Below are 18,889 nucleotides of genomic sequence, written 5' to 3' on the forward strand. Positions count from 1 at the left end.
TTTTCAGTTGTCCTGGCAGCTTACGGCCATACTACCCTGAAAACGCCCGATCTCGGAAGCTAAGCAGGGGCGGGCCTGGTTAGTACTTGGATGGGAGACCGCCTGGGAATACCAGGTGCTGTAAGCCTTTTATGGTTTCTGCTCTTGCCTGACAGCAGAGGGCGCTGTTTGACACTTTTTGCTGGAGTCTAGTTTGGCCTGCGTGGCCTTCAAATAGAATCTTTACAGTTGCCCTGGCAGCTTACGGCCACACTACCCTGAAAACGCCTGATCTCGGAAGCTAAGCAGGGGTGGGCCTGGTTAGTACTTGGATGGGAGACCGCCAGGGAATACCAGGTGCTGTAAGCTTTTTATGGTTTCTGCTCTTGCCTGACAGCAGAGGGCGCTGTTTGACACTTTTTGCTGGAGTCTAGTTTGGCCTGCGTCACCTTCAAATAGGATCTTTTCAGTTGACCTGGCAGCTTTTGGCCATACTACCCTGAAAACGCCCGATCTCGGAAGCTAAGCAGGGGCGGGCCTGGTTAGTACTTGGATGGGAGACCGCCTGGGAATACCAGGTGCTGTAAGCTTTTTATGGTTTCTGCTCTTGCCTGACAGCAGAGGGCGCTGTTTGACACTTTTTGCTGGAGTCTAGTTTGGCCTGCGTCGCCTTCAAATAGGATCTTTTCAGTTGATGTGGCAGCTTACGGCCATACTAGCCTGAAAACGCCCGATCTCGTCCGATCTCGGAAGCTAGGCAGGGGCGGGCCTGGTTAGTACTTGGATGGGAGACCGCCTGGGAATACCAGGTGCTGTAAGCTTTTTATGGTTTCTGCTCTAGCCTGACAGCAGAGGGCGCTGTTTGACACTTTTTGCTGGAGTCTAGTTTGTCCTGCGTCGCCTTCAAATAGGATCTTTTCAGTTGCCTTGGCAGCTTTTGGCCATACTACCCTGAAATCGCCCGATCTCGGAAGCTAAGCAGGGGCGGGCCTGGTTAGTACTTGGATGGGAGACCGCCTGGGAATACCAGGTGCTGTAAGCTTTTTATGGTTTCTGCTCTTGCCTGACAGCAGAGGGCGCTGTTTGACACTTTTTGCTGGAGTCTAGTTTGGCCTGCGTCTTCTTCAAATAGGATCTTTTCAGTTGCCCTGGCAGCTTACGGCCATACTACCCTGAAAACGCCCAATCTCGTCCGATCTCATCCGATCTCGGAAGCTAAGCAGGGGTGGGCCTGGTTAGTACTTGGATGGGAGACCGCCTGGGAATACCAGGTGCTGTAAGCTTTTTATGGTTTCTGCTCTTGCCTGACAGCAGAGGGCGATGTTTGACACTTTTTACTGGAGTCTAGTTTGGCCTGCGTCAACTTCAAATAGGATCTTTTCAGTTGCCCTGGCAGCTTACGGCCACACTACCCTGAAAACGCCCGATCTCGGAAGCTAAGCAGGGGCGGGCCTGGTTAGTACTTGGATGGGAGACCGCCTGGGAATACCAGGTGCTGTAAGCTTTTTATGGTTTCTGCTCTTGCCTGACAGCAGAGGGCGCTGTTTGACATGTTTTGCTGGAGTCTAGTTTGGCCTGCGTCACCTTCAAATAGGATCTTTTCAGTTGACCTGGCAGCTTACGGCCATACTACCCTGAAAACGCCCGATCTCGTCCGATCTCGGAAGCTAAGCAGGGGTGGGCCTGGTTAGTACTTGGATGGGAGACCACCTGGCAATACCAGGTGCTGTAAGCCTTTTATGGTTTCTGCTCTTGCCTGACAGCAGAGGGCGCTGTTTGACACTTTTTGCTGGAGTCTAGTTTGGCCTGCGTCACCTTCAAATAGGATCTTTTCAGTTGACCTGGCAGCTTACGGCCATACTACCCTGAAAACGCCCGATCTCGTCCGATCTCATCCGATCTCGGAAGCTAAGCAGGGGTGGGCCTGGTTAGTACTTGGGTGGGAGACCGCCTGGGAATACCAGGTGCTGTAAGCTTTTTATGGTTTCTGCTCTTGCCTGACAGCAGAGGGCGATGTTTGACACTTTTTACTGGAGTCTAGTTTGGCCTGCGTCAACTTCAAATAGGATCTTTTCAGTTGCCCTGTTAGCTTACGGCCACACTACCCTGAAAATGCCCGATCTCGGAAGCTAAGCAGGGGCGGGCCTGGTTAGTACTTGGATGGGAGACCGCCTGGGAATACCAGGTGCTGTAAGCTTTTTATGGTTTCTGCTCTTGCCTGACAGCAGAGGGCGCTGTTTGACACTTTTTGCTGGAGTCTAGTTTGTCCTGCGTCGCCTTCAAATAGGATCTTTTCAGTTGCCTTGGCAGCTTTTGGCCATACTACCCTGAAAACGCCCGATCTCGGAAGCTAAGCAGGGGCGGGCCTGGTTAGTACTTGGATGGGAGACCGCCTGGGAATACCAGGTGCTTTAAGCTTTTTATGGTTTCTGCTCTTGCCTAACAGCAGAGGGCGCTGTTTGACACTTTTTGCTGGAGTCTAGTTTGGCCTGCGTCGCCTTCAAATAGGATCTTTTCAGTTGCCCTGGCAGCTTACAACCATACTACCCTGAAAACGCCCGGTCTCGTCCGATCTCGGAAGCTAAGCAGGGGCCGGCCTGGTTAGTACTTGGATGGTAGACCGCCTGGGAATACCAGGTGCTGTAAGCTTTTTATGGTTTCTGCTCTTGCCTGACAGCAGAGGGCGCTGTTTGACACTTTTTGCTGGAGTCTAGTTTGGCCTGCGTCAACTTCAAATAGGATCTTTTCAGTTGCCCTGGCAGCTTACGGCCACACTACCCTGAAAACGCCCGATCTCGGAAGCTAAGCAGGGGAGGGCCTGGTTAGTACTTGGATGGGAGACCGCCTGGGAATACCAGGTGCTGTAAGCTTTTTATGGTTTCTGCTCTTGCCTGACAGCAGAGGGCGATGTTTGACATGTTTTGCTGGAGTCTAGTTTGGCCTGCGTCACCTTCAAATAGGATCTTTTCAGTTGACCTGGCAGCTTACGGCCATACTACCCTGAAAACGCCCGATCTCGTCCGATCTCGGAAGCTAAGCAGGGGCGGGCCTGGTTAGTACTTGGATGGGAGACCGCCTGGGAATACCAGGTGCTGTAAGCCTTTTATGGTTTCTGCTCTTGCCTGACAGCAGAGGGCGCTGTTTGACACTTTTTGCTGGAGTCTAGTTTGGCCTGCGTGGCCTTCAAATAGGATCTTTACAGTTGCCCTGGCAGCTTACAGCCACACTACCCTGAAAACGCCTGATCTCGGAAGCTAAGCAGGGGTGCGCCTGGTTAGTACTTGGATGGGAGACCGCCAGGGAATACCAGGTGCTGTAAGCTTTTTATGGTTTCTGCTCTTGCCTGACAGCAGAGGGCGCTGTTTGACACTTTTTGCTGGAGTCTAGTTTGGCCTGCGTCACCTTCAAATAGGATCTTTTCAGTTGACCTGGCAGTTTTTGGCCATACTACCCTGAAAACGCCCGATCTCGGAAGCTAAGCAGGGGCGGGCCTGGTTAGTACTTGGATGGGAGACCGCCTGGGAATACCAGGTGCTGTAAGCTTTTCATGGTTTCTGCTCTTGCCTGACAGCAGAGGGCGCTGTTTGACATTATTTGCTGGAGTCTAGTTTGGCCTGCGTCGCCTTCAAATAGGATCTTTTCAGTTGATGTGGCAGCTTACGGCCATACTACCCTGAAAACGCCCGATCTCGTCCGATCTTAGAAGCTAAGCAGGGGCGGGCCTGGTTAGTACTTGGATGGGAGACCGCCTGGGAATACCAGGTGCTGTAAGCTTTTTATGGTTTCTGCTCTTGCCTAACAGCAGAGGGCGCTGTTTGACACTTTTTGCTGGAGTCTAGTTTGGCCTGCGTCGCCTTCAAATAGGATCTTTTCAGTTGCCCTGGCAGCTTACGGCCATACTACCCTGAAAACGCCCGGTCTCGTCCGATCTCGGAAGCGAAGCAGGGGCGGGCCTGGTTAGTACTTGGATGGGAGACCGCCTGGGAATACCAGGTGCTGTGAGCTTTTTATGGTTTCTTCTCTAGCCTGACAGCAGAGGGGGCTGTTTGACACTTTTTACTGGATCTAGTTTGGCCTGCGTCGCCTTCAAATAAGATCTTTTCAGTTGTCCTGGCAGCTTACGGCCATACCACCCTGAAAATGCCTGATCTCGTCCGATCTCGGAAGCTAAGCAGGGGCGGGCCTGGTTAGTACTTGGATGGGAGACCGCCTGGGAATACCAGGTGCTGTAAGCTTTTCATGGTTTCTGCTCTTGCCTGACAGCAGAGGGCGCTGTTTGACACTTTTTGCTGGAGTCTAGTTTGGCCTGCGTCTTCTTCAAATAGGATCTTTTCAGTTGCCCTGGCAGCTTACGGCCATACTACCCTGAAAACGCCCGATCTCGTCCGATCTCGGAAGCTAAGCAGGGGTGGGCCTGGTTAGTACTTGGATGGGAGACCGCCTGGGAATACCAGGTGCTGTAAGCCTTTTATGGTTTCTGCTCTTGCCTGACAGCAGAGGGCGCTGTTTGACACTTTTTGCTGGAGTCTAGTTTGGCCTGCGTCGCCTTCAAATAGGATCTTTACAGTTGTCCTGGCAGCTTACGGCCATACTACCCTGAAAACGCCCGATCTCGTCCGATCTCGGAAGCTAAGCAGGGGCGGGCCTGGTTAGTACTTGGATGGGAGACCGCCTGGGAATACCAGGTGCTGTAAGCTTTTTATGGTTTCTGCTCTTGCCTGACAGCAGAGGGCGCTGTTTGACATGTTTTGCTGGAGTCTAGTTTGGCCTGCGTCACCTTCAAATAGGATCTTTTCAGTTGACCTGGCAGCTTACGGCCATACTACCCTGAAAACGCCCGATCTCGTCCGATCTCGGAAGCTAAGCAGGGGCGGGCCTGGTTAGTACTTGGATGGGAGACCGCCTGGGAATACCAGGTGCTGTAAGCTTTTTATGGTTTCTGCTCTAGCCTTACAGCAGAGGGCGCTGTTTGACACTTTTTGCTGGATCTAGTTTGGCCTGCGTCGCCTTCAAATAAGATCTTTTCAGTTGTCCTGGCAGCTTACGGCCATACTACCCTGAAAACGCCCGATCTCGGAAGCTAAGCAGGGGCGGGCCTGGTTAGTACTTGGATGGGAGACCGCCTGGGAATACCAGGTGCTGTAAGCCTTTTATGGTTTCTGCTCTTGCCTGACAGCAGAGGGCGCTGTTTGACACTTTTTGCTGGAGTCTAGTTTGGCCTGCGTGGCCTTCAAATAGAATCTTTACAGTTGCCCTGGCAGCTTACGGCCACACTACCCTGAAAACGCCTGATCTCGGAAGCTAAGCAGGGGTGGGCCTGGTTAGTACTTGGATGGGAGACCGCCAGGGAATACCAGGTGCTGTAAGCTTTTTATGGTTTCTGCTCTTGCCTGACAGCAGAGGGCGCTGTTTGACACTTTTTGCTGGAGTCTAGTTTGGCCTGCGTCACCTTCAAATAGGATCTTTTCAGTTGACCTGGCAGCTTTTGGCCATACTACCCTGAAAACGCCCGATCTCGGAAGCTAAGCAGGGGCGGGCCTGGTTAGTACTTGGATGGGAGACCGCCTGGGAATACCAGGTGCTGTAAGCTTTTTATGGTTTCTGCTCTTGCCTGACAGCAGAGGGCGCTGTTTGACACTTTTTGCTGGAGTCTAGTTTGGCCTGCGTCGCCTTCAAATAGGATCTTTTCAGTTGATGTGGCAGCTTACGGCCATACTAGCCTGAAAACGCCCGATCTCGTCCGATCTCGGAAGCTAGGCAGGGGCGGGCCTGGTTAGTACTTGGATGGGAGACCGCCTGGGAATACCAGGTGCTGTAAGCTTTTTATGGTTTCTGCTCTAGCCTGACAGCAGAGGGCGCTGTTTGACACTTTTTGCTGGAGTCTAGTTTGTCCTGCGTCGCCTTCAAATAGGATCTTTTCAGTTGCCTTGGCAGCTTTTGGCCATACTACCCTGAAATCGCCCGATCTCGGAAGCTAAGCAGGGGCGGGCCTGGTTAGTACTTGGATGGGAGACCGCCTGGGAATACCAGGTGCTGTAAGCTTTTTATGGTTTCTGCTCTTGCCTGACAGCAGAGGGCGCTGTTTGACATGTTTTGCTGGAGTCTAGTTTGGCCTGCGTCACCTTCAAATAGGATCTTTTCAGTTGACCTGGCAGCTTACGGCCATACTACCTTGAAAACGCCCGATCTCGTCCGATCTCGGAGGCTAAGCAGGGGCGGGCCTGGTTAGTACTTGAATGGGAGACCGCCTGGGAATACCAGGTGCTGTAAGCTTTTTATGGTTTCTGCTCTTGCCTAACAGCAGAGGGCGCTGTTTGACACTTTTTGCTGGAGTCTAGTTTGGCCTGCGTCGCCTTCAAATAGGATCTTTTCAGTTGCCCTGACAGCTTACGGCCATACTACCCTGAAAACGCCCGATCTCGTCCGATCTCATCCGATCTCGGAAGCTAAGCAGGGGTGGGCCTGGTTAGTACTTGGATGGGAGACCGCCTGGGAATACCAGGTGCTGTAAGCTTTTTATGGTTTCTGCTCTTGCCTGACAGCAGAGGGCGATGTTTGACACTTTTTACTGGAGTCTAGTTTGGCCTGCGTCGCCTTCAAATAGGATCTTTACAGTTGCCCTGGCAGCTTACGGCCACACTACCCTGAAAACGCCTGATCTCGGAAGCTAAGCAGGGGAGGGCCTGGTTAGTACTTGGATGGGAGACCGCCTGGGAATACCAGGTGCTGTAAGCTTTTCATGGTTTCTGCTCTTGCCTGACAGCAGAGGGCGCTGTTTGACATGTTTTGCTGGAGTCTAGTTTGGCCTGCGTCAACTTCAAATAGGACCTTTTCAGTTGATCTGGCAGCTTACGGCCATACTACCCTGAAAACGCCCGATCTCGTCCGATCTCGGAAGCTCAGCAGGGGTGGGCCTGGTTAGTACTTGGATGGGAGACCGCCTGGCAATACCAGGTGCTGTAAGCCTTTTATGGTTTCTGCTCTTGCCTGACAGCAGAGGGTGCTGTTTGACACTTTTTGCTGGAGTCTAGTTTGGCCTGCGTTTTCTTCAAATAGGATCTTTTCAGTTGCCCTGGCAGCTTACGGCCATACTACCCTGAAAACGCCCGATCTCGTCCGATCTCGGAAGCTAAGCAGGGGTGGGCCTGGTTAGTACTTGGATAGGAGACTGCCTGGGAATACCAGGTGCTGTCAGCCTTTTATGGTTTCTGCTCTTGCCTGACAGCAGATGGCGCTGTTTGACACTTTTTGCTGGAGTCTAGTTTGGCCTGCGTCGCCTTCAAATAGGATCTTTACAGTTGTCCTGGCAGCTTACGGCCACACTACCCTGAAAACGCCTGATCTCGGAAGCTAAGCAGGGGAAGGCTTGGTTAGTACTTGGATGGGAGACCCCCTGGGAATACCAGGTGCTGTAAGCTTTTTATGGTTTCTGCTCTAGCCTGACAGCAGAGGGCGCTGTTTGACACTTTTTGCTGGATCTAGTTTGGCCTGCGTCGCCTTCAAATAAGATCTTTTCAGTTGTCCTGGCAGCTTACGGCCATACCACCCTGAAAACGCCTGATCTCGTCCGATCTCGGAAGCTAAGCAGGGGCGGGCCTGGTTAGTACTTGGATGGGAGACCGCCTGGGAATACCAGGTGCTGTAAGCTTTTCATGGTTTCTGCTCTTGCCTGACAGCAGAGGGCGCTGTTTGACACTTTTTGCTGGAGTCTAGTTTGGCCTGCGTCTTCTTCAAATAGGATCTTTTCAGTTGCCCTGGCAGCTTACGGCCATACTACCCTGAAAACGCCCGATCTCGTCCGATCTCGGAAGCTAAGCAGGGGTGGGCCTGGTTAGTACTTGGAAGGGAGACCGCCTGGGAATACCAGGTGCTGTAAGCCTTTTATGGTTTCTGCTCTTGCCTGACAGCAGAGGGCGCTGAATGACACTTTTTGCTGGAGTCTAGTTTGGCCTGCGTCGCCTTCAAATAGGATCTTTTCAGTTGATGTGGCAGCTTACGGCCATACTACCCTGAAAACGCCCGATCTCGTCCGATCTCGGAAGCTAAGCAGGGGCGGGCCTGGTTAGTACTTGGATGGGAGACCGCCTGGGAATACCAGGTGCTGTAAGCTTTTCATGGTTTCTGCTCTTGCCTGACAGCAGAGGGCGCTGTTTGACATGTTTTGCTGGAGTCTAGTTTGGCCTGCGTCACCTTCAAATAGGATCTTTTCAGTTGACCTGGCAGCTTACGGCCATACTACCCTGAAAACGCCCGATCTCGTCTGATCTCGGAAGCTAAGCAGGGGCGGGCCTGGTTAGTACTTGGATGGGAGACCGCCTGGGAATACCAGGTGCTGTAAGCTTTTTATGGTTTCTGCTCTAGCCTGACAGCAGAGGGCGCTGTTTGACACTTTTTGCTGGATCTAGTTTGGCCTGCGTCGCCTTCAAATAAGATCTTTTCAGTTGTCCTGGCAGCTTTTGGCCATACTACCCTGAAAACGCCCGATCTCGGAAGCTAAGCAGGGGCGGGCCTGGTTAGTACTTGGATGGGAGACCGCCTGGGAATACCAGGTGCTGTAAGCTTTTTATGGTTTCTGCTCTTGCCTGACAGCAGAGGGCGCTGTTTGACACTTTTTGCTGGAGTCTAGTTTGGCCTGCGTCGCCTTCAAATAGGATCTTTTCAGTTGCCCTTGCAGCTTACGGCCATACTACCCTGAAAACGCCCGATCTCGTCCGATCTCGGAAGCTAAGCAGGGACGGTCCTGGTTAGTACTTGGATGGGAGACCGCCTGGGATTACCAGGTGCTGTAAGCTTTTTATGGTTTCTGCTCTTGCCTGACAGCAGAGGGCGCTGTTTGACACTTTTTGCTGGAGTCTAGTTTTGCCTGCGTCTTCTTCAAATAGGATCTTTTCAGTTGTCCTGGCAGCTTACGGCCATACTACCCTGAAAACGCCCGGTCTCGTCCGATCTCGGAAGCGAAGCAGGGGCGGGCCTGGTTAGTACTTGGATGGGAGACCGCCTGGGAATACCAGGTGCTGTGAGCTTTTTATGGTTTCTTCTCTAGCCTGACAGCAGAGGGCGCTGTTTGACACTTTTTACTGGATCTAGTTTGGCCTGCGTCGCCTTCAAATAAGATCTTTTCAGTTGTCCTGGCAGCTTACGGCCATACCACCCTGAAAACGCCTGATCTCGTCCGATCTCGGAAGCTAAGCAGGGGCGGGCCTGGTTAGTACTTGGATGGGAGACCGCCTGGGAATACCAGGTGCTGTAAGCTTTTCATGGTTTCTGCTCTTGCCTGACAGCAGAGGGCGCTGTTTGACACTTTTTGCTGGAGTCTAGTTTGGCCTGCGTCTTCTTCAAATAGGATCTTTTCAGTTACCCTGGCAGCTTACGGCCATACTACCCTGAAAACGCCCGATCTCGTCCGATCTCGGAAGCTAAGCAGGGGTGGGCCTGGTTAGTACTTGGATGGGAGACCGCCTGGGAATACCAGGTGCTGTAAGCCTTTTATGGTTTCTGCTCTTGCCTGACAGCAGAGGGCGCTGAATGACACTTTTTGCTGGAGTCTAGTTTGGCCTGCGTCGCCTTCAAATAGGATCTTTTCAGTTGATGTGGCAGCTTACGGCCATACTACCCTGAAAACGCCCGATCTCGTCCGATCTCGGAAGCTAAGCAGGGGCGGGCCTGGTTAGTACTTGGATGGGAGACCGCCTGGGAATACCAGGTGCTGTAAGCTTTTCATGGTTTCTGCTCTTGCCTGACAGCAGAGGGCGCTGTTTGACATGTTTTGCTGGAGTCTAGTTTGGCCTGCGTCACCTTCAAATAGGATCTTTTCAGTTGACCTGGCAGCTTACGGCCATACTACCCTGAAAACGCCCGATCTCGTCTGATCTCGGAAGCTAAGCAGGGGCGGGCCTGGTTAGTACTTGGATGGGAGACCGCCTGGGAATACCAGGTGCTGTAAGCTTTTTATGGTTTCTGCTCTAGCCTGACAGCAGAGGGCGCTGTTTGACACTTTTTGCTTTATCTAGTTTGGCCTGCGTCGCCTTCAAATAAGATCTTTTCAGTTGTCCTGGCAGCTTTTGGCCATACTACCCTGAAAACGCCCGATCTCGGAAGCTAAGCAGGGGCGGGCCTGGTTAGTACTTGGATGGGAGACCGCCTGGGAATACCAGGTGCTGTAAGCTTTTTATGGTTTCTGCTCTTGCCTGACAGCAGAGGGCGCTGTTTGACACTTTTTGCTGGAGTCTAGTTTGGCCTGCGTCGCCTTCAAATAGGATCTTTTCAGTTGCCCTTGCAGCTTACGGCCATACTACCCTGAAAACGCCCGATCTCGTCCGATCTCGGAAGCTAAGCAGGGACGGTCCTGGTTAGTACTTGGATGGGAGACCGCCTGGGATTACCAGGTGCTGTAAGCTTTTTATGGTTTCTGCTCTTGCCTGACAGCAGAGGGCGCTGTTTGACACTTTTTGCTGGAGTCTAGTTTTGCCTGCGTCTTCTTCAAATAGGATCTTTTCAGTTGTCCTGGCAGCTTACGGCCATACTACCCTGAAAACGCCCGGTCTCGTCCGATCTCGGAAGCGAAGCAGGGGCGGGCCTGGTTAGTACTTGGATGGGAGACCGCCTGGGAATACCAGGTGCTGTGAGCTTTTTATGGTTTCTTCTCTAGCCTGACAGCAGAGGGCGCTGTTTGACACTTTTTACTGGATCTAGTTTGGCCTGCGTCGCCTTCAAATAAGATCTTTTCAGTTGTCCTGGCAGCTTACGGCCATACCACCCTGAAAACGCCTGATCTCGTCCGATCTCGGAAGCTAAGCAGGGGCGGGCCTGGTTAGTACTTGGATGGGAGACCGCCTGGGAATACCAGGTGCTGTAAGCTTTTCATGGCTTCTGCTCTTGCCTGACAGCAGAGGGCGCTGTTTGACACTTTTTGCTGGAGTCTAGTTTGGGCTGCGTCTTCTTCAAATAGGATCTTTTCAGTTACCCTGGCAGCTTACGGCCATACTACCCTGAAAACGCCCGATCTCGTCCGATCTCGGAAGCTAAGCAGGGGTGGGCCTGGTTAGTACTTGGATGGGAGACCGCCTGGGAATGCCAGGTGCTGTAAGCCTTTTATGGTTTCTGCTCTTGCCTGACAGCAGAGGGCGCTGTTTGACACTTTTTGCTGGAGTCTAGTTTGGCCTGCGTCGCCTTCAAATAGGATCTTTACAGTTGTCCTGGCAGCTTACGGCCATACTACCCTGAAAACGCCCGATCTCGTCCGATCTCGGAAGCTAAGCAGGGGCGGGCCTGGTTAGTACTTGGATGGGAGACCGCCTGGGATTACCAGGTGCTGTAAGCTTTTTATGGTTTCTGCTCTTGCCTGACAGCAGAGGGCGCTGTTTGACATGTTTTGCTGGAGTCTAGTTTGGCCTGCGTCACCTTCAAATAGGATCTTTTCAGTTGACCTGGCAGCTTACGGCCATACTACCCTGAAAACGCCCGATCTCGTCCGATCTCGGAAGCTAAGCAGGGGCGGGCCTGGTTAGTACTTGGATGGGAGACCGCCTGGGAATACCAGGTGCTGTAAGCTTTTTATGGTTTCTGCTCTTGCCTGACAGCAGAGGGCGATGTTTGACACTTTTTACTGGAGTCTAGTTTGGCCTGCGTCGCCTTCAAATAGGATCTTTACAGTTGCCCTGGCAGCTTACGGCCACACTACCCTGAAAACGCCTGATCTCGGAAGCTAAGCAGGGGAGGGCCTGGTTAGTACTTGGATGGGAGACCGCCTGGGAATACCAGGTGCTGTAAGCTTTTCATGGTTTCTGCTCTTGCCTGACAGCAGAGGGCGCTGTTTGACATGTTTTGCTGGAGTCTAGTTTGGCCTGCGTCAACTTCAAATAGGACCTTTTCAGTTGATCTGGCAGCTTACGGCCATACTACCCTGAAAACGCCCGATCTCGTCCGATCTCGGAAGCTCAGCAGGGGTGGGCCTGGTTAGTACTTGGATGGGAGACCGCCTGGCAATACCAGGTGCTGTAAGCCTTTTATGGTTTCTGCTCTTGCCTGACAGCAGAGGGCGCTGTTTGACACTTTTTGCTGGAGTCTAGTTTGGCCTGCGTTTTCTTCAAATAGGATCTTTTCAGTTGCCCTGGCAGCTTACGGCCATACTACCCTGAAAACGCCCGATCTCGTCCGATCTCGGAAGCTAAGCAGGGGTGGGCCTGGTTAGTACTTGGATAGGAGACTGCCTGGGAATACCAGGTGCTGTCAGCCTTTTATGGTTTCTGCTCTTGCCTGACAGCAGAGGGCGCTGTTTGACACTTTTTGCTGGAGTCTAGTTTGGCCTGCGTCGCCTTCAAATAGGATCTTTACAGTTGCCCTGGCAGCTTACGGCCACACTACCCTGAAAACGCCTGATCTCGGAAGCTAAGCAGGGGAGGGCTTGGTTAGTACTTGGATGGGAGACCCCCTGGGAATACCAGGTGCTGTAAGCTTTTTATGGTTTCTGCTCTAGCCTGACAGCAGAGGGCGCTGTTTGACACTTTTTGCTGGATCTAGTTTGGCCTGCGTCGCCTTCAAATAAGATCTTTTCAGTTGTCCTGGCAGCTTACGGCCATACCACCCTGAAAACGCCTGATCTCGTCCGATCTCGGAAGCTAAGCAGGGGCGGGCCTGGTTAGTACTTGGATGGGAGACCGCCTGGGAATACCAGGTGCTGTAAGCTTTTCATGGTTTCTGCTCTTGCCTGACAGCAGAGGGCGCTGTTTGACACTTTTTGCTGGAGTCTAGTTTGGCCTGCGTCTTCTTCAAATAGGATCTTTTCAGTTGCCCTGGCAGCTTACGGCCATACTACCCTGAAAACGCCCGATCTCGTCCGATCTCGGAAGCTAAGCAGGGGTGGGCCTGGTTAGTACTTGGAAGGGAGACCGCCTGGGAATACCAGGTGCTGTAAGCCTTTTATGGTTTCTGCTCTTGCCTGACAGCAGAGGGCGCTGAATGACACTTTTTGCTGGAGTCTAGTTTGGCCTGCGTCGCCTTCAAATAGGATCTTTTCAGTTGATGTGGCAGCTTACGGCCATACTACCCTGAAAACGCCCGATCTCGTCCGATCTCGGAAGCTAAGCAGGGGCGGGCCTGGTTAGTACTTGGATGGGAGACCGCCTGGGAATACCAGGTGCTGTAAGCTTTTCATGGTTTCTGCTCTTGCCTGACAGCAGAGGGCACTGTTTGACATGTTTTGCTGGAGTCTAGTTTGGCCTGCGTCACCTTCAAATAGGATCTTTTCAGTTGACCTGGCAGCTTACGGCCATACTACCCTGAAAACGCCCGATCTCGTCTGATCTCGGAAGCTAAGCAGGGGCGGGCCTGGTTAGTACTTGGATGGGAGACCGCCTGGGAATACCAGGTGCTGTAAGCTTTTTATGGTTTCTGCTCTAGCCTGACAGCAGAGGGCGCTGTTTGACACTTTTTGCTGGATCTAGTTTGGCCTGCGTCGCCTTCAAATAAGATCTTTTCAGTTGTCCTGGCAGCTTTTGGCCATACTACCCTGAAAACGCCCGATCTCGGAAGCTAAGCAGGGGCGGGCCTGGTTAGTACTTGGATGGGAGACCGCCTGGGAATACCAGGTGCTGTAAGCTTTTTATGGTTTCTGCTCTTGCCTGACAGCAGAGGGCGCTGTTTGACACTTTTTGCTGGAGTCTAGTTTGGCCTGCGTCGCCTTCAAATAGGATCTTTTCAGTTGCCCTTGCAGCTTACGGCCATACTACCCTGAAAACGCCCGATCTCGTCCGATCTCGGAAGCTAAGCAGGGACGGTCCTGGTTAGTACTTGGATGGGAGACCGCCTGGGATTACCAGGTGCTGTAAGCTTTTTATGGTTTCTGCTCTTGCCTGACAGCAGAGGGCGCTGTTTGACACTTTTTGCTGGAGTCTAGTTTTGCCTGCGTCTTCTTCAAATAGGATCTTTTCAGTTGTCCTGGCAGCTTACGGCCATACTACCCTGAAAACGCCCGGTCTCGTCCGATCTCGGAAGCGAAGCAGGGGCGGGCCTGGTTAGTACTTGGATGGGAGACCGCCTGGGAATACCAGGTGCTGTGAGCTTTTTATGGTTTCTTCTCTAGCCTGACAGCAGAGGGCGCTGTTTGACACTTTTTACTGGATCTAGTTTGGCCTGCGTCGCCTTCAAATAAGATCTTTTCAGTTGTCCTGGCAGCTTACGGCCATACCACCCTGAAAACGCCTGATCTCGTCCGATCTCGGAAGCTAAGCAGGGGCGGGCCTGGTTAGTACTTGGATGGGAGACCGCCTGGGAATACCAGGTGCTGTAAGCTTTTCATGGTTTCTGCTCTTGCCTGACAGCAGAGGGCGCTGTTTGACACTTTTTGCTGGAGTCTAGTTTGGCCTGCGTCTTCTTCAAATAGGATCTTTTCAGTTACCCTGGCAGCTTACGGCCATACTACCCTGAAAACGCCCGATCTCGTCCGATCTCGGAAGCTAAGCAGGGGTGGGCCTGGTTAGTACTTGGATGGGAGACCGCCTGGGAATACCAGGTGCTGTAAGCCTTTTATGGTTTCTGCTCTTGCCTGACAGCAGAGGGCGCTGAATGACACTTTTTGCTGGAGTCTAGTTTGGCCTGCGTCGCCTTCAAATAGGATCTTTTCAGTTGATGTGGCAGCTTACGGCCATACTACCCTGAAAACGCCCGATCTCGTCCGATCTCGGAAGCTAAGCAGGGGCGGGCCTGGTTAGTACTTGGATGGGAGACCGCCTGGGAATACCAGGTGCTGTAAGCTTTTCATGGTTTCTGCTCTTGCCTGACAGCAGAGGGCGCTGTTTGACATGTTTTGCTGGAGTCTAGTTTGGCCTGCGTCACCTTCAAATAGGATCTTTTCAGTTGACCTGGCAGCTTACGGCCATACTACCCTGAAAACGCCCGATCTCGTCTGATCTCGGAAGCTAAGCAGGGGCGGGCCTGGTTAGTACTTGGATGGGAGACCGCCTGGGAATACCAGGTGCTGTAAGCTTTTTATGGTTTCTGCTCTAGCCTGACAGCAGAGGGCGCTGTTTGACACTTTTTGCTTTATCTAGTTTGGCCTGCGTCGCCTTCAAATAAGATCTTTTCAGTTGTCCTGGCAGCTTTTGGCCATACTACCCTGAAAACGCCCGATCTCGGAAGCTAAGCAGGGGCGGGCCTGGTTAGTACTTGGATGGGAGACCGCCTGGGAATACCAGGTGCTGTAAGCTTTTTATGGTTTCTGCTCTTGCCTGACAGCAGAGGGCGCTGTTTGACACTTTTTGCTGGAGTCTAGTTTGGCCTGCGTCGCCTTCAAATAGGATCTTTTCAGTTGCCCTTGCAGCTTACGGCCATACTACCCTGAAAACGCCCGATCTCGTCCGATCTCGGAAGCTAAGCAGGGACGGTCCTGGTTAGTACTTGGATGGGAGACCGCCTGGGATTACCAGGTGCTGTAAGCTTTTTATGGTTTCTGCTCTTGCCTGACAGCAGAGGGCGCTGTTTGACACTTTTTGCTGGAGTCTAGTTTTGCCTGCGTCTTCTTCAAATAGGATCTTTTCAGTTGTCCTGGCAGCTTACGGCCATACTACCCTGAAAACGCCCGGTCTCGTCCGATTCTCGGAAGCGAAGCAGGGGCGGGCCTGGTTAGTACTTGGATGGGAGACCGCCTGGGAATACCAGGTGCTGTGAGCTTTTTATGGTTTCTTCTCTAGCCTGACAGCAGAGGGCGCTGTTTGACACTTTTTACTGGATCTAGTTTGGCCTGCGTCGCCTTCAAATAAGATCTTTTCAGTTGTCCTGGCAGCTTACGGCCATACCACCCTGAAAACGCCTGATCTCGTCCGATCTCGGAAGCTAAGCAGGGGCGGGCCTGGTTAGTACTTGGATGGGAGACCGCCTGGGAATACCAGGTGCTGTAAGCTTTTCATGGTTTCTGCTCTTGCCTGACAGCAGAGGGCGCTGTTTGACACTTTTTGCTGGAGTCTAGTTTGGGCTGCGTCTTCTTCAAATAGGATCTTTTCAGTTACCCTGGCAGCTTACGGCCATACTACCCTGAAAACGCCCGATCTCGTCCGATCTCGGAAGCTAAGCAGGGGTGGGCCTGGTTAGTACTTGGATGGGAGACCGCCTGGGAATACCAGGTGCTGTAAGCCTTTTATGGTTTCTGCTCTTGCCTGACAGCAGAGGGCGCTGTTTGACACTTTTTGCTGGAGTCTAGTTTGGCCTGCGTCGCCTTCAAATAGGATCTTTACAGTTGTCCTGGCAGCTTACGGCCATACTACCCTGAAAACGCCCGATCTCGTCCGATCTCGGAAGCTAAGCAGGGGCGGGCCTGGTTAGTACTTGGATGGGAGACCGCCTGGGATTACCAGGTGCTGTAAGCTTTTTATGGTTTCTGCTCTTGCCTGACAGCAGAGGGCGCTGTTTGACATGTTTTGCTGGAGTCTAGTTTGGCCTGCGTCACCTTCAAATAGGATCTTTTCAGTTGACCTGGCAGCTTACGGCCATACTACCCTGAAAACGCCCGATCTCGTCCGATCTCGGAAGCTAAGCAGGGGCGGGCCTGGTTAGTACTTGGATGGGAGACCGCCTGGGAATACCAGGTGCTGTAAGCTTTTTATGGTTTCTGCTCTAGCCTTACAGCAGAGGGCGCTGTTTGACACTTTTTGCTGGATCTAGTTTGGCCTGCGTCGCCTTCAAATAAGATCTTTTCAGTTGTCCTGGCAGCTTACGGCCATACTACCCTGAAAATGCCCGATCTCGGAAGCTAAGCAGGGGCGGGCCTGGTTAGTACTTGGATGGGAGACCGCCTGGGAATACCAGGTGCTGTAAGCCTTTTATGGTTTCTGCTCTTGCCTGACAGCAGAGGGCGCTGTTTGACACTTTTTGCTGGAGTCTAGTTTGGCCTGCGTGGCCTTCAAATAGAATCTTTACAGTTGCCCTGGCAGCTTACGGCCACACTACCCTGAAAACGCCTGATCTCGGAAGCTAAGCAGGGGTGGGCCTGGTTAGTACTTGGATGGGAGACCGCCAGGGAATACCAGGTGCTGTAAGCCTTTTATGGTTTCTGCTCTTGCCTGACAGCAGAGGGCGCTGTTTGACACTTTTTGCTGGAGTCTAGTTTGGCCTGCGTCACCTTCAAATAGGATCTTTTCAGTTGACCTGGCAGCTTTTGGCCATACTACCCTGAAAACGCCCGATCTCGGAAGCTAAGCAGGGGCGGGCCTGGTTAGTACTTGGATGGGAGACCGCCTGGGAATACCAGGTGCTGTAAGCTTTTTATGGTTTCTGCTCTTGCCTGACAGCAGAGGGCGCTGTTTGACACTTTTTGCTGGAGTCTAGTTTGGCCTGCGTCGCCTTCAAATAGGATCTTTTCAGTTGATGTGGCAGCTTACGGCCATACTAGCCTGAAAACGCCCGATCTCGTCCGATCTCGGAAGCTAAGCAGGGGTGGGCCTGGTGAGTACTTGGATAGGAGACTGCCTGGGAATACCAGCTGCTGTAAGCCTTTTATGGTTTCTGCTCTTGCCTGACAGCAGAGGGCGCTGTTTGACACTTTTTGCTGGAGTCTAGTTTGGCCTGCGTCGCCTTCAAATAGGATCTTTTCAGTTGATGTGGCAGCTTACGGCCATACTACCCTGAAAACGCCCGATCTCGTCCGATCTCGGAAGCTAAGCAGGGGCGGGCCTGGTTAGTACTTGGATGGGAGACCGCCTGGGAATACCAGGTGCTGTAAGCTTTTTATGGTTTCTGCTCTAGCCTGACAGCAGAGGGCGCTGTTTGACACTTTTTGCTTGATCTAGTTTGGCCTGCGTCGCCTTCAAATGAGATCTTTTCAGTTGTCCTGGCAGCTTACGGCCATACCACCCTGAAAACGCCTGATCTCGTCCGATCTCGGAAGCTAAGCAGGGGCGGGCCTGGTTAGTACTTGGATGGGAGACCGCCTGTGAATACCAGGTGCTGTAAGCTTTTTATGGTTTCTGCTCTTGCCTGACAGCAGAGGGCGCTGTTTGACACTTTTTGCTGTCGTCTAGTTTGGCCTGCGTCACCTTCAAATAGGATCTTTTCAGTTCACCTGGCAGCTTAGGCCATACTACCCTGAAAACGCCCGATCTCGTCCGATCTCGGAAGCTAAGCAGGGGCGGGCCTGGTTAGTACTTGGATGGGAGACCGCCTGGGAATACCAGGTGCTGTAAGCTTTTCATGGTTTCTGCTCTTGCCTGACAGCAGAGGGCGCTGTTTGACATGTTTTGCTGGAGTCTAGTTTGGCCTGCGTCAACTTCAAATAGGACCTTTTCAGTTGATCTGGCAGCTTACGGCCATACTACCCTGAAAACGCCCGATCTCGTCCGATCTCGGAAGCTCAGCGGGGTGGGCCTGGTTAGTACTTGGATGGGAGACCGCCTGGCAATACCAGGTGCTGTAAGCCTTTTATGGTTTCTGCTCTTGCCTGACAGCAGAGGGCGCTGTTTGACACTTTTTGCTGGAGTCTAGTTTGGCCTGCGTTTTCTTCAAATAGGATCTTTTCAGTTGCCCTGGCAGCTTACGGCCATACTACCCTGAAAACGCCCGATCTCGTCCGATCTCGGAAGCTAAGCAGGGGTGGGCCTGGTTAGTACTTGGATAGGAGACTGCCTGGGAATACCAGGTGCTGTCAGCCTTTTATGGTTTCTGCTCTTGCCTGACAGCAGAGGGCGCTGTTTGACACTTTTTGCTGGAGTCTAGTTTGGCCTGCGTCGCCTTCAAATAGGATCTTTACAGTTGCCCTGGCAGCTTACGGCCACACTACCCTGAAAACGCCTGATCTCGGAAGCTAAGCAGGGGAGGGCTTGGTTAGTACTTGGATGGGAGACCCCCTGGGAATACCAGGTGCTGTAAGCTTTTTATGGTTTCTGCTCTAGCCTGACAGCAGAGGGCGCTGTTTGACACTTTTTGC

General features: G+C 52.5%; 54 non-coding genes and 29 pseudogenes across 54 annotated transcripts; all 83 read left to right on the top strand.

Moving 5' to 3' along the window:
* The first annotated feature begins 18 nt into the window (after window positions 1-18).
* Window positions 19-127, top strand: LOC131111627 (5S ribosomal RNA; annotated as a pseudogene).
* A 112-nt stretch (window positions 128-239) lies between these two features.
* On the top strand, window positions 240-348 carry LOC131113524 (5S ribosomal RNA; annotated as a pseudogene).
* Window positions 349-460: 112 nt separating this feature from the next.
* Window positions 461-569, top strand: LOC131112951 (5S ribosomal RNA; annotated as a pseudogene).
* Window positions 570-681: 112 nt separating this feature from the next.
* Window positions 682-800, top strand: LOC131118391 (5S ribosomal RNA). Its single transcript, XR_009125555.1, has one exon. It is a non-coding gene; the product is annotated as a 5S ribosomal RNA (ribosomal RNA).
* A 112-nt stretch (window positions 801-912) lies between these two features.
* Window positions 913-1,021, top strand: LOC131113697 (5S ribosomal RNA; annotated as a pseudogene).
* A 112-nt stretch (window positions 1,022-1,133) lies between these two features.
* LOC131118538 (5S ribosomal RNA) lies at window positions 1,134-1,262 on the top strand (annotated as a pseudogene).
* A 112-nt stretch (window positions 1,263-1,374) lies between these two features.
* On the top strand, window positions 1,375-1,483 carry LOC131112400 (5S ribosomal RNA; annotated as a pseudogene).
* A 112-nt stretch (window positions 1,484-1,595) lies between these two features.
* LOC131116368 (5S ribosomal RNA) lies at window positions 1,596-1,714 on the top strand. The gene has a single exon (XR_009123618.1). It is a non-coding gene; the product is annotated as a 5S ribosomal RNA (ribosomal RNA).
* Window positions 1,715-1,826: 112 nt separating this feature from the next.
* Window positions 1,827-1,955, top strand: LOC131118032 (5S ribosomal RNA; annotated as a pseudogene).
* Window positions 1,956-2,067: 112 nt separating this feature from the next.
* On the top strand, window positions 2,068-2,176 carry LOC131113037 (5S ribosomal RNA; annotated as a pseudogene).
* A 112-nt stretch (window positions 2,177-2,288) lies between these two features.
* On the top strand, window positions 2,289-2,397 carry LOC131113829 (5S ribosomal RNA; annotated as a pseudogene).
* A 112-nt stretch (window positions 2,398-2,509) lies between these two features.
* On the top strand, window positions 2,510-2,628 carry LOC131118857 (5S ribosomal RNA). The gene has a single exon (XR_009125997.1). It is a non-coding gene; the product is annotated as a 5S ribosomal RNA (ribosomal RNA).
* Window positions 2,629-2,740: 112 nt separating this feature from the next.
* Window positions 2,741-2,849, top strand: LOC131112116 (5S ribosomal RNA; annotated as a pseudogene).
* A 112-nt stretch (window positions 2,850-2,961) lies between these two features.
* On the top strand, window positions 2,962-3,080 carry LOC131118315 (5S ribosomal RNA). The gene has a single exon (XR_009125480.1). It is a non-coding gene; the product is annotated as a 5S ribosomal RNA (ribosomal RNA).
* A 112-nt stretch (window positions 3,081-3,192) lies between these two features.
* On the top strand, window positions 3,193-3,301 carry LOC131114169 (5S ribosomal RNA; annotated as a pseudogene).
* Window positions 3,302-3,413: 112 nt separating this feature from the next.
* LOC131113508 (5S ribosomal RNA) lies at window positions 3,414-3,522 on the top strand (annotated as a pseudogene).
* Window positions 3,523-3,634: 112 nt separating this feature from the next.
* On the top strand, window positions 3,635-3,753 carry LOC131117747 (5S ribosomal RNA). The gene has a single exon (XR_009124956.1). It is a non-coding gene; the product is annotated as a 5S ribosomal RNA (ribosomal RNA).
* A 112-nt stretch (window positions 3,754-3,865) lies between these two features.
* LOC131117543 (5S ribosomal RNA) lies at window positions 3,866-3,984 on the top strand. Its single transcript, XR_009124758.1, has one exon. It is a non-coding gene; the product is annotated as a 5S ribosomal RNA (ribosomal RNA).
* A 111-nt stretch (window positions 3,985-4,095) lies between these two features.
* On the top strand, window positions 4,096-4,214 carry LOC131115615 (5S ribosomal RNA). The gene has a single exon (XR_009122891.1). It is a non-coding gene; the product is annotated as a 5S ribosomal RNA (ribosomal RNA).
* Window positions 4,215-4,326: 112 nt separating this feature from the next.
* LOC131112563 (5S ribosomal RNA) lies at window positions 4,327-4,445 on the top strand. The gene has a single exon (XR_009121403.1). It is a non-coding gene; the product is annotated as a 5S ribosomal RNA (ribosomal RNA).
* Window positions 4,446-4,557: 112 nt separating this feature from the next.
* Window positions 4,558-4,676, top strand: LOC131114421 (5S ribosomal RNA). The gene has a single exon (XR_009121731.1). It is a non-coding gene; the product is annotated as a 5S ribosomal RNA (ribosomal RNA).
* A 112-nt stretch (window positions 4,677-4,788) lies between these two features.
* On the top strand, window positions 4,789-4,907 carry LOC131114422 (5S ribosomal RNA). The gene has a single exon (XR_009121732.1). It is a non-coding gene; the product is annotated as a 5S ribosomal RNA (ribosomal RNA).
* Window positions 4,908-5,018: 111 nt separating this feature from the next.
* Window positions 5,019-5,127, top strand: LOC131111629 (5S ribosomal RNA; annotated as a pseudogene).
* Window positions 5,128-5,239: 112 nt separating this feature from the next.
* LOC131113525 (5S ribosomal RNA) lies at window positions 5,240-5,348 on the top strand (annotated as a pseudogene).
* Window positions 5,349-5,460: 112 nt separating this feature from the next.
* Window positions 5,461-5,569, top strand: LOC131112952 (5S ribosomal RNA; annotated as a pseudogene).
* Window positions 5,570-5,681: 112 nt separating this feature from the next.
* On the top strand, window positions 5,682-5,800 carry LOC131118392 (5S ribosomal RNA). The gene has a single exon (XR_009125556.1). It is a non-coding gene; the product is annotated as a 5S ribosomal RNA (ribosomal RNA).
* A 112-nt stretch (window positions 5,801-5,912) lies between these two features.
* LOC131113698 (5S ribosomal RNA) lies at window positions 5,913-6,021 on the top strand (annotated as a pseudogene).
* Window positions 6,022-6,133: 112 nt separating this feature from the next.
* Window positions 6,134-6,252, top strand: LOC131117575 (5S ribosomal RNA). Its single transcript, XR_009124789.1, has one exon. It is a non-coding gene; the product is annotated as a 5S ribosomal RNA (ribosomal RNA).
* Window positions 6,253-6,364: 112 nt separating this feature from the next.
* LOC131117938 (5S ribosomal RNA) lies at window positions 6,365-6,493 on the top strand (annotated as a pseudogene).
* Window positions 6,494-6,605: 112 nt separating this feature from the next.
* Window positions 6,606-6,714, top strand: LOC131112751 (5S ribosomal RNA; annotated as a pseudogene).
* A 112-nt stretch (window positions 6,715-6,826) lies between these two features.
* LOC131118356 (5S ribosomal RNA) lies at window positions 6,827-6,945 on the top strand. Its single transcript, XR_009125519.1, has one exon. It is a non-coding gene; the product is annotated as a 5S ribosomal RNA (ribosomal RNA).
* A 112-nt stretch (window positions 6,946-7,057) lies between these two features.
* Window positions 7,058-7,176, top strand: LOC131116236 (5S ribosomal RNA). Its single transcript, XR_009123492.1, has one exon. It is a non-coding gene; the product is annotated as a 5S ribosomal RNA (ribosomal RNA).
* Window positions 7,177-7,288: 112 nt separating this feature from the next.
* LOC131113124 (5S ribosomal RNA) lies at window positions 7,289-7,397 on the top strand (annotated as a pseudogene).
* Window positions 7,398-7,508: 111 nt separating this feature from the next.
* Window positions 7,509-7,627, top strand: LOC131111565 (5S ribosomal RNA). Its single transcript, XR_009121273.1, has one exon. It is a non-coding gene; the product is annotated as a 5S ribosomal RNA (ribosomal RNA).
* A 112-nt stretch (window positions 7,628-7,739) lies between these two features.
* LOC131115368 (5S ribosomal RNA) lies at window positions 7,740-7,858 on the top strand. The gene has a single exon (XR_009122648.1). It is a non-coding gene; the product is annotated as a 5S ribosomal RNA (ribosomal RNA).
* A 112-nt stretch (window positions 7,859-7,970) lies between these two features.
* Window positions 7,971-8,089, top strand: LOC131114423 (5S ribosomal RNA). Its single transcript, XR_009121733.1, has one exon. It is a non-coding gene; the product is annotated as a 5S ribosomal RNA (ribosomal RNA).
* A 112-nt stretch (window positions 8,090-8,201) lies between these two features.
* LOC131115323 (5S ribosomal RNA) lies at window positions 8,202-8,320 on the top strand. Its single transcript, XR_009122604.1, has one exon. It is a non-coding gene; the product is annotated as a 5S ribosomal RNA (ribosomal RNA).
* A 111-nt stretch (window positions 8,321-8,431) lies between these two features.
* On the top strand, window positions 8,432-8,540 carry LOC131112954 (5S ribosomal RNA; annotated as a pseudogene).
* Window positions 8,541-8,652: 112 nt separating this feature from the next.
* On the top strand, window positions 8,653-8,771 carry LOC131117908 (5S ribosomal RNA). Its single transcript, XR_009125110.1, has one exon. It is a non-coding gene; the product is annotated as a 5S ribosomal RNA (ribosomal RNA).
* A 112-nt stretch (window positions 8,772-8,883) lies between these two features.
* Window positions 8,884-9,002, top strand: LOC131117545 (5S ribosomal RNA). Its single transcript, XR_009124760.1, has one exon. It is a non-coding gene; the product is annotated as a 5S ribosomal RNA (ribosomal RNA).
* Window positions 9,003-9,113: 111 nt separating this feature from the next.
* LOC131111576 (5S ribosomal RNA) lies at window positions 9,114-9,232 on the top strand. Its single transcript, XR_009121283.1, has one exon. It is a non-coding gene; the product is annotated as a 5S ribosomal RNA (ribosomal RNA).
* Window positions 9,233-9,344: 112 nt separating this feature from the next.
* On the top strand, window positions 9,345-9,463 carry LOC131112680 (5S ribosomal RNA). The gene has a single exon (XR_009121415.1). It is a non-coding gene; the product is annotated as a 5S ribosomal RNA (ribosomal RNA).
* Window positions 9,464-9,575: 112 nt separating this feature from the next.
* LOC131114424 (5S ribosomal RNA) lies at window positions 9,576-9,694 on the top strand. Its single transcript, XR_009121734.1, has one exon. It is a non-coding gene; the product is annotated as a 5S ribosomal RNA (ribosomal RNA).
* A 112-nt stretch (window positions 9,695-9,806) lies between these two features.
* On the top strand, window positions 9,807-9,925 carry LOC131115325 (5S ribosomal RNA). The gene has a single exon (XR_009122606.1). It is a non-coding gene; the product is annotated as a 5S ribosomal RNA (ribosomal RNA).
* A 111-nt stretch (window positions 9,926-10,036) lies between these two features.
* On the top strand, window positions 10,037-10,145 carry LOC131112955 (5S ribosomal RNA; annotated as a pseudogene).
* A 112-nt stretch (window positions 10,146-10,257) lies between these two features.
* LOC131117909 (5S ribosomal RNA) lies at window positions 10,258-10,376 on the top strand. The gene has a single exon (XR_009125111.1). It is a non-coding gene; the product is annotated as a 5S ribosomal RNA (ribosomal RNA).
* A 112-nt stretch (window positions 10,377-10,488) lies between these two features.
* On the top strand, window positions 10,489-10,607 carry LOC131117546 (5S ribosomal RNA). The gene has a single exon (XR_009124761.1). It is a non-coding gene; the product is annotated as a 5S ribosomal RNA (ribosomal RNA).
* A 111-nt stretch (window positions 10,608-10,718) lies between these two features.
* Window positions 10,719-10,837, top strand: LOC131111588 (5S ribosomal RNA). The gene has a single exon (XR_009121287.1). It is a non-coding gene; the product is annotated as a 5S ribosomal RNA (ribosomal RNA).
* Window positions 10,838-10,949: 112 nt separating this feature from the next.
* Window positions 10,950-11,068, top strand: LOC131115227 (5S ribosomal RNA). The gene has a single exon (XR_009122512.1). It is a non-coding gene; the product is annotated as a 5S ribosomal RNA (ribosomal RNA).
* A 112-nt stretch (window positions 11,069-11,180) lies between these two features.
* On the top strand, window positions 11,181-11,299 carry LOC131117055 (5S ribosomal RNA). The gene has a single exon (XR_009124285.1). It is a non-coding gene; the product is annotated as a 5S ribosomal RNA (ribosomal RNA).
* A 112-nt stretch (window positions 11,300-11,411) lies between these two features.
* On the top strand, window positions 11,412-11,530 carry LOC131114425 (5S ribosomal RNA). Its single transcript, XR_009121735.1, has one exon. It is a non-coding gene; the product is annotated as a 5S ribosomal RNA (ribosomal RNA).
* Window positions 11,531-11,642: 112 nt separating this feature from the next.
* Window positions 11,643-11,751, top strand: LOC131112752 (5S ribosomal RNA; annotated as a pseudogene).
* A 112-nt stretch (window positions 11,752-11,863) lies between these two features.
* Window positions 11,864-11,982, top strand: LOC131118357 (5S ribosomal RNA). Its single transcript, XR_009125520.1, has one exon. It is a non-coding gene; the product is annotated as a 5S ribosomal RNA (ribosomal RNA).
* A 112-nt stretch (window positions 11,983-12,094) lies between these two features.
* On the top strand, window positions 12,095-12,213 carry LOC131116237 (5S ribosomal RNA). The gene has a single exon (XR_009123493.1). It is a non-coding gene; the product is annotated as a 5S ribosomal RNA (ribosomal RNA).
* Window positions 12,214-12,325: 112 nt separating this feature from the next.
* Window positions 12,326-12,434, top strand: LOC131113716 (5S ribosomal RNA; annotated as a pseudogene).
* Window positions 12,435-12,545: 111 nt separating this feature from the next.
* Window positions 12,546-12,664, top strand: LOC131111599 (5S ribosomal RNA). The gene has a single exon (XR_009121298.1). It is a non-coding gene; the product is annotated as a 5S ribosomal RNA (ribosomal RNA).
* A 112-nt stretch (window positions 12,665-12,776) lies between these two features.
* On the top strand, window positions 12,777-12,895 carry LOC131115369 (5S ribosomal RNA). The gene has a single exon (XR_009122649.1). It is a non-coding gene; the product is annotated as a 5S ribosomal RNA (ribosomal RNA).
* Window positions 12,896-13,007: 112 nt separating this feature from the next.
* LOC131114427 (5S ribosomal RNA) lies at window positions 13,008-13,126 on the top strand. The gene has a single exon (XR_009121737.1). It is a non-coding gene; the product is annotated as a 5S ribosomal RNA (ribosomal RNA).
* Window positions 13,127-13,238: 112 nt separating this feature from the next.
* Window positions 13,239-13,357, top strand: LOC131115326 (5S ribosomal RNA). The gene has a single exon (XR_009122607.1). It is a non-coding gene; the product is annotated as a 5S ribosomal RNA (ribosomal RNA).
* Window positions 13,358-13,468: 111 nt separating this feature from the next.
* On the top strand, window positions 13,469-13,577 carry LOC131112956 (5S ribosomal RNA; annotated as a pseudogene).
* Window positions 13,578-13,689: 112 nt separating this feature from the next.
* LOC131117910 (5S ribosomal RNA) lies at window positions 13,690-13,808 on the top strand. The gene has a single exon (XR_009125112.1). It is a non-coding gene; the product is annotated as a 5S ribosomal RNA (ribosomal RNA).
* Window positions 13,809-13,920: 112 nt separating this feature from the next.
* LOC131117547 (5S ribosomal RNA) lies at window positions 13,921-14,039 on the top strand. Its single transcript, XR_009124762.1, has one exon. It is a non-coding gene; the product is annotated as a 5S ribosomal RNA (ribosomal RNA).
* A 111-nt stretch (window positions 14,040-14,150) lies between these two features.
* On the top strand, window positions 14,151-14,269 carry LOC131111611 (5S ribosomal RNA). Its single transcript, XR_009121300.1, has one exon. It is a non-coding gene; the product is annotated as a 5S ribosomal RNA (ribosomal RNA).
* A 112-nt stretch (window positions 14,270-14,381) lies between these two features.
* LOC131112796 (5S ribosomal RNA) lies at window positions 14,382-14,500 on the top strand. The gene has a single exon (XR_009121426.1). It is a non-coding gene; the product is annotated as a 5S ribosomal RNA (ribosomal RNA).
* A 112-nt stretch (window positions 14,501-14,612) lies between these two features.
* LOC131114428 (5S ribosomal RNA) lies at window positions 14,613-14,731 on the top strand. The gene has a single exon (XR_009121738.1). It is a non-coding gene; the product is annotated as a 5S ribosomal RNA (ribosomal RNA).
* Window positions 14,732-14,843: 112 nt separating this feature from the next.
* Window positions 14,844-14,962, top strand: LOC131115327 (5S ribosomal RNA). The gene has a single exon (XR_009122608.1). It is a non-coding gene; the product is annotated as a 5S ribosomal RNA (ribosomal RNA).
* Window positions 14,963-15,073: 111 nt separating this feature from the next.
* On the top strand, window positions 15,074-15,182 carry LOC131112957 (5S ribosomal RNA; annotated as a pseudogene).
* A 112-nt stretch (window positions 15,183-15,294) lies between these two features.
* On the top strand, window positions 15,295-15,413 carry LOC131117911 (5S ribosomal RNA). Its single transcript, XR_009125113.1, has one exon. It is a non-coding gene; the product is annotated as a 5S ribosomal RNA (ribosomal RNA).
* Window positions 15,414-15,525: 112 nt separating this feature from the next.
* On the top strand, window positions 15,526-15,645 carry LOC131118858 (5S ribosomal RNA). Its single transcript, XR_009125998.1, has one exon. It is a non-coding gene; the product is annotated as a 5S ribosomal RNA (ribosomal RNA).
* Window positions 15,646-15,756: 111 nt separating this feature from the next.
* On the top strand, window positions 15,757-15,875 carry LOC131111622 (5S ribosomal RNA). Its single transcript, XR_009121304.1, has one exon. It is a non-coding gene; the product is annotated as a 5S ribosomal RNA (ribosomal RNA).
* A 112-nt stretch (window positions 15,876-15,987) lies between these two features.
* LOC131112911 (5S ribosomal RNA) lies at window positions 15,988-16,106 on the top strand. Its single transcript, XR_009121438.1, has one exon. It is a non-coding gene; the product is annotated as a 5S ribosomal RNA (ribosomal RNA).
* Window positions 16,107-16,218: 112 nt separating this feature from the next.
* LOC131117056 (5S ribosomal RNA) lies at window positions 16,219-16,337 on the top strand. Its single transcript, XR_009124286.1, has one exon. It is a non-coding gene; the product is annotated as a 5S ribosomal RNA (ribosomal RNA).
* A 112-nt stretch (window positions 16,338-16,449) lies between these two features.
* LOC131114429 (5S ribosomal RNA) lies at window positions 16,450-16,568 on the top strand. The gene has a single exon (XR_009121739.1). It is a non-coding gene; the product is annotated as a 5S ribosomal RNA (ribosomal RNA).
* Window positions 16,569-16,679: 111 nt separating this feature from the next.
* Window positions 16,680-16,788, top strand: LOC131112078 (5S ribosomal RNA; annotated as a pseudogene).
* A 112-nt stretch (window positions 16,789-16,900) lies between these two features.
* On the top strand, window positions 16,901-17,009 carry LOC131113434 (5S ribosomal RNA; annotated as a pseudogene).
* A 112-nt stretch (window positions 17,010-17,121) lies between these two features.
* LOC131112958 (5S ribosomal RNA) lies at window positions 17,122-17,230 on the top strand (annotated as a pseudogene).
* Window positions 17,231-17,342: 112 nt separating this feature from the next.
* On the top strand, window positions 17,343-17,461 carry LOC131111546 (5S ribosomal RNA). Its single transcript, XR_009121257.1, has one exon. It is a non-coding gene; the product is annotated as a 5S ribosomal RNA (ribosomal RNA).
* A 112-nt stretch (window positions 17,462-17,573) lies between these two features.
* Window positions 17,574-17,692, top strand: LOC131114430 (5S ribosomal RNA). Its single transcript, XR_009121740.1, has one exon. It is a non-coding gene; the product is annotated as a 5S ribosomal RNA (ribosomal RNA).
* Window positions 17,693-17,803: 111 nt separating this feature from the next.
* On the top strand, window positions 17,804-17,922 carry LOC131115661 (5S ribosomal RNA). Its single transcript, XR_009122936.1, has one exon. It is a non-coding gene; the product is annotated as a 5S ribosomal RNA (ribosomal RNA).
* A 112-nt stretch (window positions 17,923-18,034) lies between these two features.
* Window positions 18,035-18,152, top strand: LOC131118675 (5S ribosomal RNA). The gene has a single exon (XR_009125833.1). It is a non-coding gene; the product is annotated as a 5S ribosomal RNA (ribosomal RNA).
* Window positions 18,153-18,264: 112 nt separating this feature from the next.
* LOC131111578 (5S ribosomal RNA) lies at window positions 18,265-18,382 on the top strand. The gene has a single exon (XR_009121285.1). It is a non-coding gene; the product is annotated as a 5S ribosomal RNA (ribosomal RNA).
* A 112-nt stretch (window positions 18,383-18,494) lies between these two features.
* On the top strand, window positions 18,495-18,613 carry LOC131116238 (5S ribosomal RNA). Its single transcript, XR_009123494.1, has one exon. It is a non-coding gene; the product is annotated as a 5S ribosomal RNA (ribosomal RNA).
* A 112-nt stretch (window positions 18,614-18,725) lies between these two features.
* On the top strand, window positions 18,726-18,834 carry LOC131113717 (5S ribosomal RNA; annotated as a pseudogene).
* Window positions 18,835-18,889: the final 55 nt, after the last annotated feature.

Source organism: Doryrhamphus excisus, unplaced genomic scaffold (assembly GCF_030265055.1).
Source record: "Doryrhamphus excisus isolate RoL2022-K1 unplaced genomic scaffold, RoL_Dexc_1.0 HiC_scaffold_25, whole genome shotgun sequence".
NCBI lineage: Eukaryota > Metazoa > Chordata > Actinopteri > Syngnathiformes > Syngnathidae > Doryrhamphus > Doryrhamphus excisus.